General features: G+C 38.1%; 1 protein-coding gene across 1 annotated transcript in view; it reads left to right on the forward strand.

Moving 5' to 3' along the window:
* The window catches only part of hob (hobbit), a 460559-nt gene that overhangs the window by 355916 nt on the left and 84965 nt on the right, over positions 1–19678 (forward strand). The gene's annotated exons all lie outside the window — the stretch shown is intronic.

Raw genomic sequence — 19678 nt, forward strand, 5'->3', positions numbered from 1 at the left:
GTAACTTATTGCTACAGCACATGCACATAAACAAATGAGTTTAGCTTCAATAACTTTGTACTGATTATGGCAAAATTTACTGGAGACCTTTGGTAAGAGTACCAATAATGTTTCCTGGTGTGGTATCTGCTCAAATCTATTTCTGCTCATTGTTTTGGAGTATATGATGGTTTCAATGAGGGGATCGTTTGAACAGTAATCTTTCCAATATGAATTGTTTTAATTTTACCTGCCCCATCAATATACACAACTAGTTACATCAGTCCACTTCAAGCTTTTAGGGGATATTTTGTGTGATGATGCAGTTTGCTGATTATACAAGTTCGTCTGCTTGGCAACAAGTTCAAAGAAATCATCACAACAAATAAGCCCTACGTCATAGTCAATGTTTTGTTGTTCATCAAGTCTTACCAGTATGCTAAGAACTTGTGGGAAATCCTCTAAAGTCGGTGAAGTATTATTTTCTACTCATTCATCAGAAGAAAGTCCGACTCGTTGGCTGAATGGTCAGCGTACTGGCCTTCGGTTCAGAGGGTCCCGGGTTTGATTCCCGGCCGGGTCGGGGATTTTAACCTTCATTGGTTAATTCCAGTGGCCCGGGGGCTGGGTGTTTGTGCTGTCCCCAACATCCCTGCAACTCACACACCACATATAACACTATCCTCCACCACAATAACACGCAGTTACCTACACATGGCAGATGCCGCCCACCCTCATCGGAGGGTCTGCCTCATAAGGGCTGCACTCGGCTAGAAATAGCCATACGAAATTATTATTATCAGAAGAAATAGACATATACTTCCATTTACACTCACAGCATCACTTTCAGCCTCGTTCTCGACCGTCGCTACTTCACGTTATTTTGGAGGGCGTACATCATTATTATCCCCCCGAGACATTTTTGTCAGAATAGCTTTCAGCATCGAACTTGCGATCGTCAACATCACTGGGGCATTCCAAATACTTATCCGCATATAATTTTTTAAAAATATTGTCTGCGTCTAAACTTGTGTTCAGTCTGGGAAGCGCCATCTTACCCACCACATGGCTCCTTGTACGATGTAAACATGAGGTTGGAAAACTTAGCAAATAAATAAAAAAACAGAAGAAGAACGTAAAGCAAAGCTGGCATGGAGTAAACAAAAGCTTCAACACTGAGATTCTAGTAACCTTGAGCGCCAGATACTTTCAGAAGTTCTGACAGATGTCACCAAACGTATAAGTCCCGTGAAGACGAGTTAATTCATTACAAGATATTAGAATCTAAACATATTTCTAACATGTATGCTAATGTTCCCATTAACAGCACCGTACAATTGATCAAGAACAATCTTTCCAAATTCAGCGATTTAAGTATAGGCGAAATAGATTAATTTATTCGGATTCTTGAGTTTACTTTGAACAACAATTTTTTCACTTTCAGTAATGTCATTTACCAGCAGATAGGTCTTCCTATGGGGTCACCAGCTTCAGGAATCCTTGCAGATATCTACATCGATCATTTAGAGCATTCTCACATCATTGGCAAGATTAACGGCATTCAACAATGGTCCTCAGAGCATTAAATGTTCCTTTATCTCGCAAGAATTACAAAAAAGAAATTAATAATATTTACAATGTAAATTATTTCAACACCCCCCCCCCCCCCCCTTTCACTGAAGATGGCTCAAACGAGTCGAAACATGTTTGAATTTGATTACTCCGTCTAATGATGGAATATATGATGTATTGAGTTAGGAGGATACGCTCATTTTTTTCACCTTTGTAAAGACGAGTTAACTTGTCTCCGATCTGCAACGCTCGGCTAGCCAAACACGAGTAAACTCGTCTCCCGTCCGCAATGTGTTAAAACAGCCGATATTCATTATTGGTTATCATGAGATTGATAAATATGTGTAGGTTCTAAGGGCAGTGGTTGTTCAGAGATGATTTCTTCTATAAATATGAAATCATTCTTTAATAATACAAATATATCTGCTTGCTATCTGGCTGCTGCCATAGCAAAACATTGAAGGTAAACTTGATTCATCTAGGTCTACCTGGGTTTGATTTCCCATTAGGTGGTAGTAGTAAAAAATAATGACCAATTTCAGTTAAGTAATTTACCTTAAGATTCACTCTACCTACATCAAAAATGAGTACTGGGTTAATTCTTTCCTTTAATTCTTACCTTTACCTTCCACTACGCCAGGGTCCTGTGTAGCCTCTACAGAGATGACTTTGCTTTCTTTGTACTACCCTACATAACGTAAGAAGAAAGCAAGCTCACAGTTTTATATGGCTGTTGATACCATGATCATAGCCACGAGACCTCTAATTTCATGTGTAGTGTGAATCACAGGGACATGACTTTTCATTTTGAAAATCCTGCATGCATTGGCTATAATTTGAATCTTGGATGCCTTGGTGAGAATCATTGTTACTCAGCTATTACGCCTCCATAACGTAAAGAAGCTATCATAAGAACAATCTTATCTCACAAGCTTTGATCTTTTTCCAAGGTAACATGCCTTGTTGACTTTATGAATATATTGATGTTTCAACTACTGTTATCTAATCCTTGTCAGGACAAAATGTCACAGGGCCCGACTTTTATAACACCTAGAAGGCTAGGTGGTGGAGCCAGTGTTAGCTTGCCTCTCGCTCAGTTTGGCGTTTCCAGGACTTGTGCAGTGTGACTTGGTGCAGCCATTCTTCTGTTGCATGGCAGTGGAGGGGCTACCGATTAGTAGTATTTGACAACCGCTTAGCTCTCCCTTTCCTAGCTTCCTGTCTTGATTTATATTTGTACACTTGGTTGTTACCTTTCCATCAAGTACCATATGGGTGTAGTATTAACACATAGAAGACTGAGCAGTTAAATTTAAATCTTACACTGTGGACTGAGCATTTTAGTGCATTTTCACATTTTTATGCAAAAATAACTGATAACCTTACTTACAGTCCCAAATCTATTTTGGATTCAGCTACGTTTGAGCAGCGCATGCATACCTTGTTTTTCAAAATTGGAGCAAAACCACTAACTTTTATAAATATTTTTTTAAAAGAAACCTATGTAAAACAGTATGTAAAATAAAGTATTGATTAGGTGGAGAACTCATCCTTCATACTTGTAAACCTTTCTTCTACTTTTGGTTGTTTAAAATTTTCACAATGCATATTAAAAACATGAAAAGTTACGTATTCACACACTCCATGATACATTTATGAAACACAACATACATACTGATCATAGAGAAATTAAAAAATAACATTAATTGTGGAAATTGGCTCTAGTCGTCGGCCGCACAGACCATGTGGCTATGAAGCTACCTTGGTAGTACCAACTTAGTATCATAATAGAATTAGGTTCCGATGATGTGCTGCTACCTGGTACTTTCTTAATGAACTACAAGCTCTGAGGAGTGTTCCAGCACTCTGCTAACGTTTGTAGTACGTTGAAGTGGACATATAACCACTAGAACTCAACTCCGTATGTCGCTCGTTCTCCACAGAACATTACCATCGACGTACGGCGCACATTGCTCATCTTCAAAGTGTTAATATTCAGTATTTGGGTTGTGTTTCTTTTGTTTGTTTTTTAGTGTTTTGGCATGTGCCCTCCGGAGAGGCCTGGTGCAGGTCTTTTGATTTGACTCCCGTAGGCGACCTGCGCGTTGTGATGGGGATGAAATTATTGTGAAGACGGCGCATACACCCAGTCCCCATGCCAGCAGAATTAATCAATTACGGTTAAAATTCCCGACCCTGCTGGGAATTGAATCCAGGACCCCTGTGACAGCTGCCCATTGAGTTGTTTTGGACTGCTTCACCGTCAGAGGGCAACCAAGTATTTTGCTTAACAAATTCTCAAATTAAAGTCTTTAGAAATGTCCTCTGTAGCCATATGTCTGCAGGAAGGTGTATGTAGTCTCATAATCTCCTCCACTCTGTTTATTTTTTCTCTAGATATCATAGCAAGCACATTCGTGGAACCATTCCAGTTATATTCCTTCACATTCTTCCAGCAATGTCCTCAAGTTGAGCCTCGGTTAAAACTAGCAATCTTATTTATACAAATTAAATCTCAAGTGTTGCAGGGAATCCAAAGTACGTGTGTATGACTTTCCATTTCAAAAAATGTTATGTACATTCATTTAAAACAATGGCAAGCCTATTTTGGGGGGCCGATGACCTAGATGTTAGGCCCCTTTAAACAACAATCAATACCATCATCTGTGAAGAATGGCTAAGGAGTGCAAGTGGTAGGAACTGTGGGTGTGCTCCATCCAGCAGTTATCACTACTGAGGGAGCTATTATCTCTATTATTACAAACTCTTATTATCGTGAGTTTCCTCGCGATTCCCTGGCAAACGCCGAATATTTGGTAAACGTCAGGCTCCACCAGGCGGTGATCACTGCTTGGAGGGCCCACTATACCTATTACAATTTGTTTATTACTTATAACTGTATATTAGATTTGATTTGTTCACTACTAACAACACAGGGTCTAAGTTGGAGGAGAACTCCGTATAAACTCTCTGGAAATAAATAAATAAATAAACTGTGGGTGTGGCCAGGCATTAAGGAGTATGAGGGAGGAGTTGGAGAGTTTGAGGGAGATAATTAGGATTCTTTCAGAAGATGGGAAGGAAGGTAGGCCTCCCTCAAACAGAATACAGTAGGTGCAAAAGAGGGATGGGAAGGAAAGGGGGTGTTGTAGAAGACAGGTGGTCTAACGTTCTAAGGGGTAGGAGAGTGCAGTCTAAGGGCTCTATTCAGGATCAGAATTCAGGACAGGTGTCTGTGAGAAATCTGTGCAAGTCACTGCTGGTAGAACAACAGAAAGAAGATGAGGAACAGGGAACTGTTGCTGAGAAGTGTGGAAGTAGGAGGAAGGGAAATGTAGAGTAGAGGATAGGAAAACACAGGTGGAACAGGGTCATGGGAGGGAGAAAAGGGAGGAGGAAGTAGCTTCTGCAGCTGTCAGGAAAGATAGGGCTGACCAGTATGGAAGGGGATCAAATGAGGTGGGTAGGGTTGAGGCTCTGGTCATGGGGGATTCCTTTGTTAGACATGTGGGGAAAGTGTGTAGAGGAAAGGGAACCAGGATAGAGTGTTATCCGGGAATTAGGTCGAGGCAGATGTTGAGGAAAGTAGAAGAGAAGGTGAAGGGGAAGGAGAAGGTGGTAGTGTTACACATTGGTACCAACAATGTAATGCAAGCAGGTATAAGTACCAACATAGTTGGGATGTTTGGGATCTGGTAAATGCAGCATGGTTGAAGTTTAAGGAAGGAGGGATTGTTTTCATTGGAGTACTGTTTAGGAGGTATACTGATTGGAGGGTGATTGGGGATTTCAGTGAGACTATGGAGTGGGTATCTGGAAAACTGGGAGTGAGATTTCTAGATCCTAATGGGTGGGTAGGAGATAGGGATCTGCACTCAGATGACCTTCACTTAAACTGCAGTGGTACGTATAAGTTAGAAAATAAGTTTGGAAGGGTTATATTGAGGTACATTCAGGGAAACGGGGTGGTCTAGGGAGCGGTGATAAGGGTAGGCCTACAGGGAATCTGGAAGTCAAGTAGGGATGACATAAAAATGTTAGTGTTGAACTGTAGAAGTATTGTAAAGAAAGAAATAGAATGAAGTAATTTAATATATATATATATGTACCAGATATTGTAATAGGAGTTGAATTATGGCTGAGAAATGATATAATGGATGCAGAAATGTTCTTATGGAACTGGAGTGTGTATTGTAGGAATGGTGGGAAGGAGAGTATTCATTCTGGTGAAGGAATAATTTGTAAGCTAGGAAAAAGTAAAAGATGACAAACATGAAATTCTAGGTGTAAGGCTCATCTCTAAAGATAATAGGCAACTTGATGTCTTTGAAGTGTACAGACCGGGAAGAGGTAGCATAGACGCTGATTCAGAATTGTTTGATAAGATAATCAGCTATGAGGGAAACGATACGGAGAGGAACATGATTGTAGCGGGTGATCTCAATTTACCAAATGTCAACTGGGAAGGTAACGCAAACGACAGGAAGCATGACCAACAAATGGCAAATAAGTTAATATGCGAAGGGCATCTGATTCAGAAAGTGATGGCACCAACTAGAGGGGAGAACATTCTGGATGTGGTGCTGGTAAAACCATATAAACTCTATGGAGAAACAGAACTAACAGATGATACTAGTGATCACAAAGCTGTTTTTATGGTAGTTAAAAATAAATGTGATAGAAAGGAAGGTAATGAAAATAGGACTATTAGGCATTACCATATGGCTGATAAAGCAGGCATGAGGGAGTTTAAAGAAAAGTAACTATAATCTATGGAAAACGGTAAATAATAATGTAAACAGACTCTGGGATGGGTTTAAAACAATTGAGGAATGTGAAAACAGGTTTGTACCTTTAAAGGTGATAAGAAATGGTAAATACCCACCTTATTATAATAGAGAAATAGAGAGACTAAGAAGGAGGTACAGATTGTAAAGAAATATATTTAGAAATGGCAGTGGAAGTAAGGAGAGACTGAAAGAACTTACTAGGAAATTAAAACTAGCAAAGAAGTCAGGCAGAAACAGGTTCCAGGAAGGACATTCCAGGAATCATTAATGAACAAGGGGAGTGTGTATGTGAGGATCTTCAAAAGGCAGAAGTATTTAGTCAGCAGTATGTAAAGATTGCTGGTTACAAGGATAATGTCCAGATAGAGGAGGTGACTTTTGCTAAAGAAGTATTAAAATTTACATATGATAACAATAACATGTACAATAAGATACAAAAGTTGAAAACTAGAAAAGTGGCTGGAATTGATAAGGTTTCTGGGAATATACTAAAGACATTGTGTTGGGATATAGTACCATATCTGAAGTACTTATTTGATTATTGTTTGCATGAAGGAGCTATACCAAATGAATGGAGAGTTGCTATAGTAGCCCCTGTATATAAAGGAAAGGGTGATAGACATACAGCTGAAAATTACAGGCCAGTAAGTTTGGCATGCATTGCATGTAAGCTTTGGGAAAGCATTCTTTCCGATTATATTAGACACTAGCTGATGTACCCGTGCTTCGCTACAGAATTCTAGGACAGATAGTGTACACGTTGTGAGTAAAATTCTATGAAATTGCATAGCCTTTAACGTTAACCCAGAAACGCAACAGGGAAGTCACCATACATATTTTCTCATGTGAAGACTGGGTTAGGGTATTTGCATTGTAATGGTAGACCCTCTTGCGTGCCATCATTCACAAACAGGTTGGAGAATTTTCATTATCATTGTACACACTCACTCTCTACCTGCCTTTTTACAACCTCAGAAAGACTGGTTTTGCCAACTGAAATCAACACAGGTCATTACAATAATGTCAGTAGGAATGTTGCGAATAAATGAAAAACCACACATTTTCTCACTTTTAACAAAGAGTACTACGCTGCCAATCTATGCTGTTATTCCATTAAGTGTGCACACTGCTCATTCCAACCAGCGCCTCAGAGTAGGGATCAAATAGTTGGAATACTATGATGAATCAGTATGTTACGTACCAGTAATATCAGAAAATGTATGAACCAGAGGAATGGCATGCTAAAGAAGAAAGTTATCTAACTCCCCAGCTACTTCCTACCAATATTCAGGCACGCTGTTATACTCGGTACGCAGCAGTAACCCCATCTATCGGAGCTGAGAGGCAGCAGAAGAGACAAAGAACATCACAACAAACAATGGTCAATGTAATGTTATTGTTGAACAATTTTATGAGCTTTCGATATTGTAGGCCTTCAGATTTAGTTTCCTTCCGACTCTGAAATACTGCTCTTATCATAGTCAGAACGGTAAAACTGAATAAAACATAAATGACCAGAAATTGTATTCTCTACAATTTTTTTATTGCAATACTTTTTGATAGGACCAATAACATAGGTATTTAAAAATTACATTTTAGGAGCCTTCCCCTAAACTACCATTTCATCCAGGGTGAATAAATTTATTTATAGCCTAGGCTGTAGTTCCCCATTCCCCAACTTTACATATCGATATTCATAAAATTCTGTTTACCCATTATCTCGTGGCTCGACGTTGATACGGACTTGGCAACAAAAATACAAATTCATGAATATATCTGTTATCATTGCCGGTATGGTAAAATGTATAAGATATAAATGATCGGAAATTTAATTCTATATTGCCCCCTTCTTACCGGGCATAGCTCAGCCGGAGAACAAGAGTCCCGAGGGTGGACCATTCGTTGTCTGGCTCTACTCATTTTCGAAGGCAGGGAAAGAGACAAGGACTAGCGACAATAACACAAGAATATAAAACAACAGGTTCTGACATTTATTGTAACTAGCACTTATAACAAAACAAATTTAATTAACAATCTTGATAAGAAATTAGATTTTTCTTCTCCGCCAGTTCCTCTTAACTGCACATAATCTCCATTATTCTTGGCTGACAACGTTTCTGTAAGTATACAGGACTTAACTAGCATACTTCTGGCTTAATGAAATAATAACAAAATAAAATCTTTGTTGGAAGACCTCCTCTCAATAATGATGTAATTCTTTACAAATTAAAAGAAAGTGAAAATTGTCAGATTCCTATTTATCTTGAACATTGAATTATTTGATTTACTTATTCCAATATTTATCTCAACTAAATCTTTCTTTCTCTAATATGCTGAATAAATGCGCTATCTCAATAAAATTAAAAAATTAACTCAACCAAATTCTTATCAAAAATATTACTTAAATTTTGTGCTACAGTGCCTGTACAATAATTATTCCTCTTAATCTTCCTCTAATATTTCGTCTGACAAACATGAAGTCACTCTTTGGTATCTGACACTTCAAAAAAAAAATTTTACATTGTAAATCTTACAAAATTAAATAGTGAACCAAGTCCACGGAAATGATCCTTCCTTATTCATTATCGTGTGACACTTTGAATCTCACTTTACTTAAATACCAAATAAAATCCACTAAAGATCTGAATTTCAAAAAGTTATGCCAACATAAACAACGACGCTGACTATCAGGTCACAACGTGACGAACACGTGGTCTGGTCAAAATCATGGTCAAAGAAAATATTACAATGCATCAAAATAACATCACTCACACACACAGCATTCACACTAAGGCACACGAGAATTATTTACACTATTTACAATGAATTCTATCCTTTGAATATTAATTTTTGATTTTTAGTTCTAATATTTAAAATCTCTCGATCATGGTATCGGGCAAAGAAATATTTTTTACGTCCCACGGGAATGTGATGAAGTCAAGATAATCACTTAATTAAAGAAGATGAATTTAACAACGTTGATCATTATAATATCGGCGGTTGATGTCTGAAGAAATTTGTCGATTACAGAAATGCACATAGAACAGGTCAAATGTAAGCATTCACCTTCATGGTTCATGAGTCACGACATTATTATTACTCAACTCCACGTCTAATAATTAACACGTGCTCCACTTGAAGAAATTATGTTCATCAACACGTATTCTCCAAAAATAAGACTCAATAAATGGATTCACAAGTCATAAACACACAGTAAATAATCCATCCTCAAGTCACAAAATATAATAAATGATCCGACGAGAATCTGCCATGGTCCAGGCCCATATTTATCCTAATTGAGCACGCACATTAACATCATGACACACAAGATCAAGCAATATTTAAACTCATGACCCTTATTCATTTATTTATTTATTTATTATTAAATGTGCGAGATCTAAAATTCGCGGAAACTGGAGTTCGACAATATATCAGATGACACTAACATGCCTTAAATTACACATGAAGAAACTTACACAAAAATCCGGTGTAACACAACATGCCGTTAATCTGTCACACACGACTTCCAAAAATTATGTTTCCAGAAATTAAATTGTTAATTATCGGTGAGGACAATGATTTTTAAACACACTAGACAATCAAATGGGACAGCTAGAATAATCGTAGAAGACACACACACGTTCTAGCTAAACTAATAGAAGTCAATAATTATCCACACACAAATGACAAATCTACCATCTCCCATATGAAAGAAGAGTGAAAATATTCAAATCTACTGCAAGACTAGAAGAAATATTACCACTAATGAATAAGAAAGCATTATTTCTTCAAAGATAAACATATAAACATTATTAAAGTGTACTTAAATGAATGATGGAACTGGATCTCCGCTGATGGTCTGGAACATGTGGTCAGCTATCTGCCCGGGGTCGCTATCTCCCCGTGACGAAGGTTGCCTACATTTTAGCAGGTTATCATAGCACTGGTATTCCAAATAAAGTTGTGGCAGGCTTCCTCTTCACAATACAACTGCATCTTGAGACACTCGTTCCAACACGTGGCGATTTCTTCTCTCTTCTCATGGAGTAGAGGCTGAAACTAACAAACAGTTCTAAAATATGTTCCACACACACACACACGCGATGAAATTAATAATGGAAAAATACGTAACTTATGGTGAAGAAAATCTGTCAAGCTCGTTGATCTAACTATAAACGAGGGGTGGCTGGTTTTACTGTCAGATAATTGCTTTAAGAAATAACCATCTTGAAGTAGACAGCAGATATCACGTCGAAGTTCGCAGCACGTCTAAGTCCGCAGCAGAGAGATGAACAGCAGAGTTGCAGAGCAGCAGAGAGTCAAAGCAGCAGAGAGAGTTTCTTCCGGAAACACAGGTTTTTATGCATATCCAGGGAAAGGTGTGTGGCACTGTAATTGTCCGTAATTGGTTAACGTCTAGCGTTCATTTCCAGAAAGTACTTCGGCTTGAGATTTCACATGTGCAGGCCGCGTGTCGAGGTGACCTTGGCCAGCTCCCTTTGTGTGTCACGTGGCCAGCTGATCGCTCCCTAGAGAAAAATCAATACATTTCTCCCCTGCCGATAAGATCGGTTTTTGAGCTGTCCCCGTTATGCTGGGCTGAAGAATATCACTCGCGCTGATGAAATGAAATCTCACTCACGCAAATACAATAAATGCTTATTGTAGGCCAAATTTGAAAGGGACAATATATATATTTAGTTATGTAGTATCTATCAAAAGGACCACCAATAACATAAATATTTGAGAATTAAATTTTAGGCTTTCCCCTAAACTACCATTTCAGTCAGTGTTAATAAAATTATTTATGGCCTAGATTGTAGTGACTTATTCCCCGACTTTACGTACCGATTTTCATTAAATTCTCTTCAGCCGTATTTCTTCATTTATTTGGGAAACCAAAACAGCGAGAAACCGAATTACAGAGTTCCGCAATGAAAAATATATTTACAATGGAGTAGCACAATGCAAACATAAAAAATAAGTTGAAGAACAATGAGGAAAAAACATCTAATGATAAAAATAGAGGAAAAAATTTAAAAACTAAGAAAATAACTGTAGACACACAACAGTTGACAACAAAACATAAAGGCAAAAGAAACGAGGGAAATTAAAGATTGAACGTAGAACGAAGAGAAGAACTTAGAGCTAGGCACATTAAGATAAATACAGATATAACACATAAGTAACGGTATAGTACAGTAAAAAATAAGTAAATATTACATTATGTACAATAGAGGGGACAGCAGAGAGAAGACAAAAAAGGAATATGAAGAAAATGAGCTAGGTTAAGTTAAGGAAGAATCGATTAAAGTAGGCATACAAAGAAAAAACGTCCAAGTTCCAGTCAGAAGATAGAGTTTAGGATGGTTGGTATGCGGATAAATAAAGTTCTTTGAACAAGAGAAAGGCGGGAATAGGAATATGTAGGGGTGGATTAATCCTGGTTTTGAGAGTTGGAAAAGGAAGATGCAGGTTCAGGAGAATGAAATAAACCACTAACAGCGTCATATATACAGGGGCGAAGCGTCAAGGGAAACAGGGTAGACAGCGTGTACCCTTAATAAATTATGAACAAAATATTGTCTAGTTAATTCAATTATTTTTTAGAACATTAATTATTTCCACATTCGTGACATTATTGTATTCCCCGCTTTACTTATTTTCATCTCACTTCGGCAATGCTAGGGCTCACGTCAGTTACACGAAGCACGTAGGCGAAAGTAGATGCTGTCCATTCTGTGTATGTTCCCTTTGATTTTCAAAGCTTTCAGATAGAGCAACACTAACGCTGTCTGTAGGTACTGACTGTGGAACTATGAATTTCCTATAGCGAGATTTCACTGCCCAGTAGACAGACTTACCAGCGTCTCTTCTTGCTCTCGTTGGCTAGTATTTGGATCTCGGTTATAAAGGTGCTCTTATTGGCTACAATCTCAGACATGCTTTTAATGTAATTAATTTGAATTTACTTTATTATAAGACACATCTAAATTAAATAATAATATTCAAATACGAAGTATAGCAAACTTTCACCTAATAAATGAATGACAGCATCAAAACCCTTCAAGTACATGCATTTTCTTGTCCGTCATTATTAGTTATGGTATTATAACTCCAACAACTATTGGCTTACATTCTTAATAATGAACTCCAGAGTGTGCATACAGAAACAACAAAATTGTGTAACTTGATGCTGTATATTCAATTAACGTCAGTTTCTAGTGAATGCGCTATCCGGCTCCATGGCTAAATGGTTAGCGCACAGGCCTTTGGTCCATAGGGTCCCGGGTTCGATTCCCGGCCGGGTTGGAGATTTTAACCTTAATTGGTTAATTCCAATGGTTCGGGTGCTGGATGTGTGTGCCATCTTCATCATTAGAATTCATCATAGGTAGGGCCTCATCCTCACAGACTCGCAGGTCGCCTATACGGAGTCAAATTGAAAGACCTGCACCAGGTTTATAAATATTATTATTATTATATATATATAATTCGCTGGGGCCATCAAGGACCACGTTACGTCTTGTTGCATTTGACACTGAACTTGGCCTTCTTTAGAGCCCAAATTTCCCTCATTCTTTGTGAGTGGGCCTGCTTACGCTCCTCTGTCCAAGGGGCACCGTGTCTTCTCTTCGGTTGCTCGTCTCGGTTTAGCCCGTTCGTCAATATTTTCTTGCGGAAGAGATCTCTGTTAAGGGCGTCTTCAGCTGAGATATGTAGCATTTGAAGGTCTTCTTTGGTATTTCTAAACCAGGGAATTGTGGTTTTGGGGTTTGAATCAAAAAAATGAAATATTTCTTTAGTTAACTTTCTTCCGTCCATTCTTTTCAGATGACCGTAAAATCATGCCCGTCTTTTTCTGATTGTGTCGGTAATTTTCTCTATTTTGCTGTAGACTTCCTTGTTGGATCTCTTTTGATGGACTCCACTTCTGTATTTTGATCCCAAGATTCCTCTCACAATTTTGCGTTCTCTTTTCTCCAGTTCTTCAAGGAGTCCTTTGTTGGCATTTAGAGACAGGGTTTCGGCTGCATATAGAACTACTGGCGTCAGAACCGTTTCATAGTGACGTATCTTGGTGTTTTGGGAAAGGCATTTTTTGTTGTAGATTGTGCGGGATGTTTGGTAGGCTATTTCCAGTTTGCGTATTCGCTCCTGAAGTGCTTCTTTGTCCAGTCCATTTTTCATGATGATCTCACCCAGGTATTTGAATTTGTCTACTCGGGTGATGTCCCCGTATTTTGTATGGAGTTTTGGTGGAGCCTCTTTGATGTTAGTCATTACTTCTGTTTTCTCAAACGATATCTGCAAACCAGTTTGTTCGGCAATTTCCTTTAAAATTTCAACTTAAGCTCTAGCGGTTTCTATGTCGTTTGAGAGAACAGCAATATCATCGGCAAATGCTAAGCAGTCTGTTGCGATCCCCTTAGATTTGGTTCCTAGTCTCTTTGGACTGTAGTTGGTTTCCTGTAATCTCACCCACCAGGTTCTGATGATCTTTTCAAGAACACAGTTGAAGAGTATCGGGGATAGCCCATCACCTTGTCGGACTCCTGTTTTGATGTCAAAGGAATGCGAGAAACATCCGTGGAACTTCACCTTGGATTTTGTATCGGTCAGGGTGGCTCTAATTAATGCCAGCAGTTTCAAATCACCTCCAAATTCATTTAAGATGTTTAGCAGGACTTCCCGGTCAATGGAGTCGTACGCTTTCTTAAAGTCCACAAAGACAGACACATACTGCTTGGACCTTAGTGTACAATATCTGATGATCGTTTTGAGATTTTGGATCTGTTCAGCTGTTGAGCGACCTTTTCTGAACCCTCCTTGGCATTCACCTATTTCATGTCCGACTTGTGCTTCCAAACGCTCCAGGATGGCAAGTGATAGAATTTTGTAAGTCACGGATAGCAAAGATATTCCTCTGTAGCTACCTCTAGGTATTCCCACACATTTAATCGGCACAATATTCTATTCCACTGCGTAGGCTTTGCTGATTGCTTACTTTTGAGAAATATCTTCTACGTTATGTAGTGTACTATATCCCTTCATCCATAAATCCCATAACAATTTGGAAATGGGGCTGTTTCCTACACAGTTCAGGGCAAAGATGGAACATCATTTTGTCCAGTACAACAATGCTCACTTTTCTTAATATATGCAAATGATTTAGGGAACAATATAACATCAAAAATAAGATTGTATGCAGATGACATAATTGTTTATAGGGAAATAAACAACATTGAGGATTGTTCAGAATTACAAAGGGACCTTGAAAGTATCCAACAATGAGTTGAAGAAAATAATATGAAGGTTAATGGAGGCAAATCAACTGTTACAACTTTTACAAACAGGAGCTTTAAAACTGAATATACTTTGGATGAGGTAGTTATCCCAAAAGATGGCAAGTGCAAATACTTAGGTGTGAGATTTGAAAGTAATTTGCACTGGAAGGGTCATATTGATGACATTGTTGGGAAAGCATACAGATCGTTACATGTCATAATGAGGCTACTTAAAGGATGCAACAAAGAATTAAAAGAAAAAAGTTACTTGAGTATGGTTCGTCCATTATTGGAATATGCAAACAGTGTTTGGGATCCTCACCAAGAATACCTAATAAAAGAAATAGACAGTGTGCAGAGGAAAGCAGCAAGATTTGTAACGGGGGATTTCAGGAGAAAGAGTAGTGTATCAGAAATGTTAAAGGAACTTGGGTGGGAAACTTTAAGTAAGAGAAGGGAGAAAACTAGACTTATAGGATTATATAGAGCCTATACAGGAGAAGAAGCATGGGGAGATATCCGTGAGAGGCTTCAGTTGGAACATAATTATATCGGCAGGACTGACCACAAATATAAAATTAGAAGAAATTTTAGCAGAAGCGATTGGGGTAAATTTTCATTCATTGGGAAGGGTGTGAAGGAGTGGAACAGTTTACCAGGGGTAGTGTTTGATCCTTTTCTAAAATCTGTACAGATATTCAAAAAGAGAATAAACAGCAACAGAGAAAATAAATGAAGTGTTAGAGGGCATTCGACCAGTGCAGGTTATTGTAAAAAAAAAAAAAAAAAAAAATGTGTGTGAATAAATTAATTCCATCCCCTGGTCTAAGGAGTTTGGACAGCCAAAGTAGGGGACTGCCTGTAGGGGTGAAGTACAGTGGGGACTTCGAGGGCCCTGGGACCGCTACGGTAGCTGTGAAGGCCCTTCAGGAACTCTGAAAAGTGGTGGCAAAAGGGGCTCTGGTTAAGACGCAGCAGGTCGTTATGCTACTTAGGATCCAGAACGGGTTAAAAAAAAAAAAAAGTAAATAAATAAATGCAATGTAAATATTTATCTTATACCAGTTGTATAGTATCATTTGAAGTAATTCCACATACTGTATATCAGTTGACTATATTTGTAAGTAGTACAGGAGATATTATAAGTAGAATTTTGTAAACAATATAAATTTATTAAGGATGAGCTGTGTGTTTAATAGAAAACATTGTTAGCGTAAATTGTATAATATTGTATTATAGGAAAGTTTTCTTCTTTTGTTAATTTAATATTTAGTGCTTGACAATAATGTATTTTAGTGTACCATTTGCCACCGGGGTAGACACCTCATTTTCAGATAAAGAGATTTTGATTTTGATTTTGATTTGATTTGATTTGATTTGATTCCTCCCCGCAACTAACAAACTGCAGTAATAACCAACATTCAGAAAATGTTTACATTGATACTTTCATGGCCCGTAAATGCAGACGTGATTATAAGCTTTTGGGGTTTTGCGGTGTTAGCAAACAAGGTGAAATTCTTTACATTTCGCTGAGAACTTTGCTCCACATGTAAAGCATTCTTAAATTCAAACCTTCATTATTAGAGAAGTCGTGCTCTGAAGATGCAGACAAAGTTCTCTGTGACACGGCAAAACCCCAAAAGCTTATCATCATTCAGAACACGGTCATATGTCTAAAGTGCTAATAATTATAAAATTGTACCGTATTTAACAGTGCTTCTAACACTAAAGATGGAAATTACAAGTATTCGTAGTTTAAAAGTCTAGGACAGGGTCATTTACATTTAGAAAGTTTCTTCCATGACTGACATGTTTTCCATTGCACAGCGCTGAGCAAATAATTTGAAATTTTAAGATATTCTATAATCTACTTTCAAGAACCTCCCAGCATTCAAACCATTTCACAGTGCATAATTTCAGGAATCTAGCCGGCCAAACATCGTATCTCAGAAACTAGTGGACCGATTTACATAAAACTTAGTATGTAACTGCTATTATTGGAGATAATTAAGTGTGTGGTCAATCAAGTACAAAGAGCAAATTACTACGCCAGGAATAGAATTAGAAATCTTTGTAATTTTAATCATTTTTGGTTATAGCTTTAAGAAATTAAATAGATGTTAATAGTTTGACATGCTGTTTAGAATGTTTAAAAACAGATACAGAAATACATGTACTTGCCAAACAATTTATTCATTAGATGCAGTTACATCAGAATCACTATCGTCACTGTCATTATCTCCTTCGGCAGAATCAGATACAGGAGGCTCAGACAGTAAGTTGAGCACTTCTCGTGAAAGCGGAATCTTCTTCCTCCTCCTCGATTTCCCTAAGCTGTTAATATAAGGGTCCAATGGTATAAGAAGCCTATGGAAAAGGTCAGTATTTGTGTCTTTCTGGAAGGTTTCCTATTATCTTTATTCCTGGTCTCCTGGGCTTCCTCGGAGAGTTGTCCAATAGGTATAATACAGTGCCTAATGACCTCCTCTCCATGAACCAAGAGTTTATGCAAAGTTACAAGCATGTAGTACGATTTGTATTTTTGTAAGTACAATTGTATAGTTTCCTTCGCGTACATGCCAAATGTCACTTTATCAATGGCATACCCACACGAAAGAGTTTCTACGTAGGCACGTAGATGGTTTATTAAATTTATATCTACTCCAGTAATATCCGCAGAAGTGGAAGCGCCTCTGAAGAATCTTCTAGCGGTTTCCATCATTGGTATTGCCAGCACCTTGCTTCGGATATCAACCAATAGACGCGTTTCCTCCCTGAACTACTGCAGTGAAGTCATCTACAGTATTTATTTATTGCATGTGTATTTTAGGCTTTAAATCAGTGCGTAAATGTTTTATGTTGAGTGAGAGTTATGCGATAAGCCTACGTGTACGATTTATTTCTTTGAGATAAATACTGTGATCTTTTGTAGTCATCTGCAGTATTTATTTATTGCGTCTGTTTTCTAGCTTTTATTGTCTGGATAAATTTATTAAATTCGGTTAAATATATCCCCTGCCCCTCGAGCCCATAAAATTATTTGTTTATTTTCTCTCCCAATTTGCCTTATATTTCAGTGCTGATGTTTCTTACGTGCCGTAGTTTACCTCTGATTCTGTAGAAACCAAAAGTGGCTCCTGTAAACCATATGTCCCCTTTAGTTCATAAAAGTAATTTGTAGCGTAGTTTCTTCAGCCGTTTGTCTTAAACTTACATACTGAATTTCACAAATTTATGTGCCGCTGTTTTCCCGTGATAGCGTTGAGCGGAGCCGTTTGATATGGCAACCCTGTTGTCATAAGAACAATACTGTTTTCTTAACATGGAATGAGCTCTAGTACTGGCAGGCTCATCCTGATGCACGTCCTTCTGCAAGGCTCATTCTCTGCTCGAACAAACTTTTATTGTACTTCAGTAATTTGTCCCTTTTTCTACTATATTTTGTCCAGCATGATCGAATTTTAGCACACAAAATACTGACAGATTTCCTCACTGACTTGGATATATTCTCGGAACAATCCTCAGTGTTCAAATAAAATATTCGCAATATCATCGTTCCGCTTATATTCCCTGCTGTTCCTCAACAGCTCAAAAACTGACCTCCGGGTTACGGAGTATATGGCTTCTGAAAAAATTTATTGCTCTCATGGTCGCAGCAAAAAATCACAGTTTTCTATTCATTAACGTATAGATAACTCATCCAAAAGACTTTCATTGCGGAAATCAAAGGCAATCCATTTTGAGAGTTAGCTCAAATTTTGTATAATTAGATAGCGCGTGGACACCGTGTACCTGAATTTTAAGTGCATACTCCGGACAAGAGTATAGTAATTTTCAGAAAATGCTACATACTATATAAAATACATAACTTCATCTAATATAATCACATTGCAAGCTAAAGGAATATTTAGTTCTGACGTCTTCACTGAGTCCTCACATAATAATAAATGCGCACTCGCCTCACCAGCATATGATGCCCTAACGGAGGACAGCCACTTTAGGCCTTCGGTGAGATTAGATAATCAGACAGCGCGACTTTTCAATACTTAATTAGTGTACCCAAGAGTCTTATAAACGCGACTCACAGAAAATGCACACCAAAGACAAGGGTTGAAAATATTTTTTTTGGCCGGCTGGATGCTAGAAATTACCCACTGTGCATTTCTAACATGGGTAACATGTTTACCAGCCCTTGGCACTGAACACATGATTTTGAAGCACAAATCAATGACTAATTTGAATGTCTAACCAGCTTATATGCAGGAGAATGTATCTAAGTTATACCAACAAAAATATCAGGGTGCTCTTCGTGTTATATAAAGAACGATGGTGCAATTGGATTGACAGAGAAAATTTTTCATACATACATACATACATTATCATTATAGACTGTTATGCCTTTCAGCGTTCAGTCTGCAAGCCTCTGAGAATTTACTAAACGTCGCCACAATCCTCGATTTGCAACTAGTGTTGTGGCCTCATTTAGTTCTATACCTCTTATCTTTAAATCGTTAGAAACAGAGTCTAACCATCGTCGTCTTGGTCTCCCTCTACTTCTCTTACCCTCCATAACAGAGTCCATTATTCTCCTAGGTAACCTATCCTCCTCCATTCGCCTCACATGACCCCACCACCGAAGCCGGTTTATGCGTACAGCTTCATCCATCGAGTTCATTCCTAAATTAGCTTTTATCTCTTCATTCCGAGTTCCCTCCTGCCATTGTTCCCACCTGTTTGTACCAGCAATCATTCTTGCTACTTTCATGTCTGTTACTTCTAACTTATGAATAAGATATCCTGAGTCCACCCAGCTTTCGCTCCCATAAAGCAAAGTTGGTCTGAAAACAGACCGATGTAAAGACAGTTTCGTCTGGGAGCTGACTTCCTTCTTACAGAATACTGCTGATCGCAACTGCGAGCTCACTGCATTAGCTTTACTACACCTTGATTCAATCTCACTTACTATATTACCATCCTGGGAAAACACACAACCTAAATACTTTAAATTATCGACCTGTTCTAGCTTTGTATCACCAATCTGACATTCAA

The sequence above is a fragment of the Anabrus simplex genome, chromosome 2 (assembly GCF_040414725.1).
Source record: "Anabrus simplex isolate iqAnaSimp1 chromosome 2, ASM4041472v1, whole genome shotgun sequence".
NCBI lineage: Eukaryota > Metazoa > Arthropoda > Insecta > Orthoptera > Tettigoniidae > Anabrus > Anabrus simplex.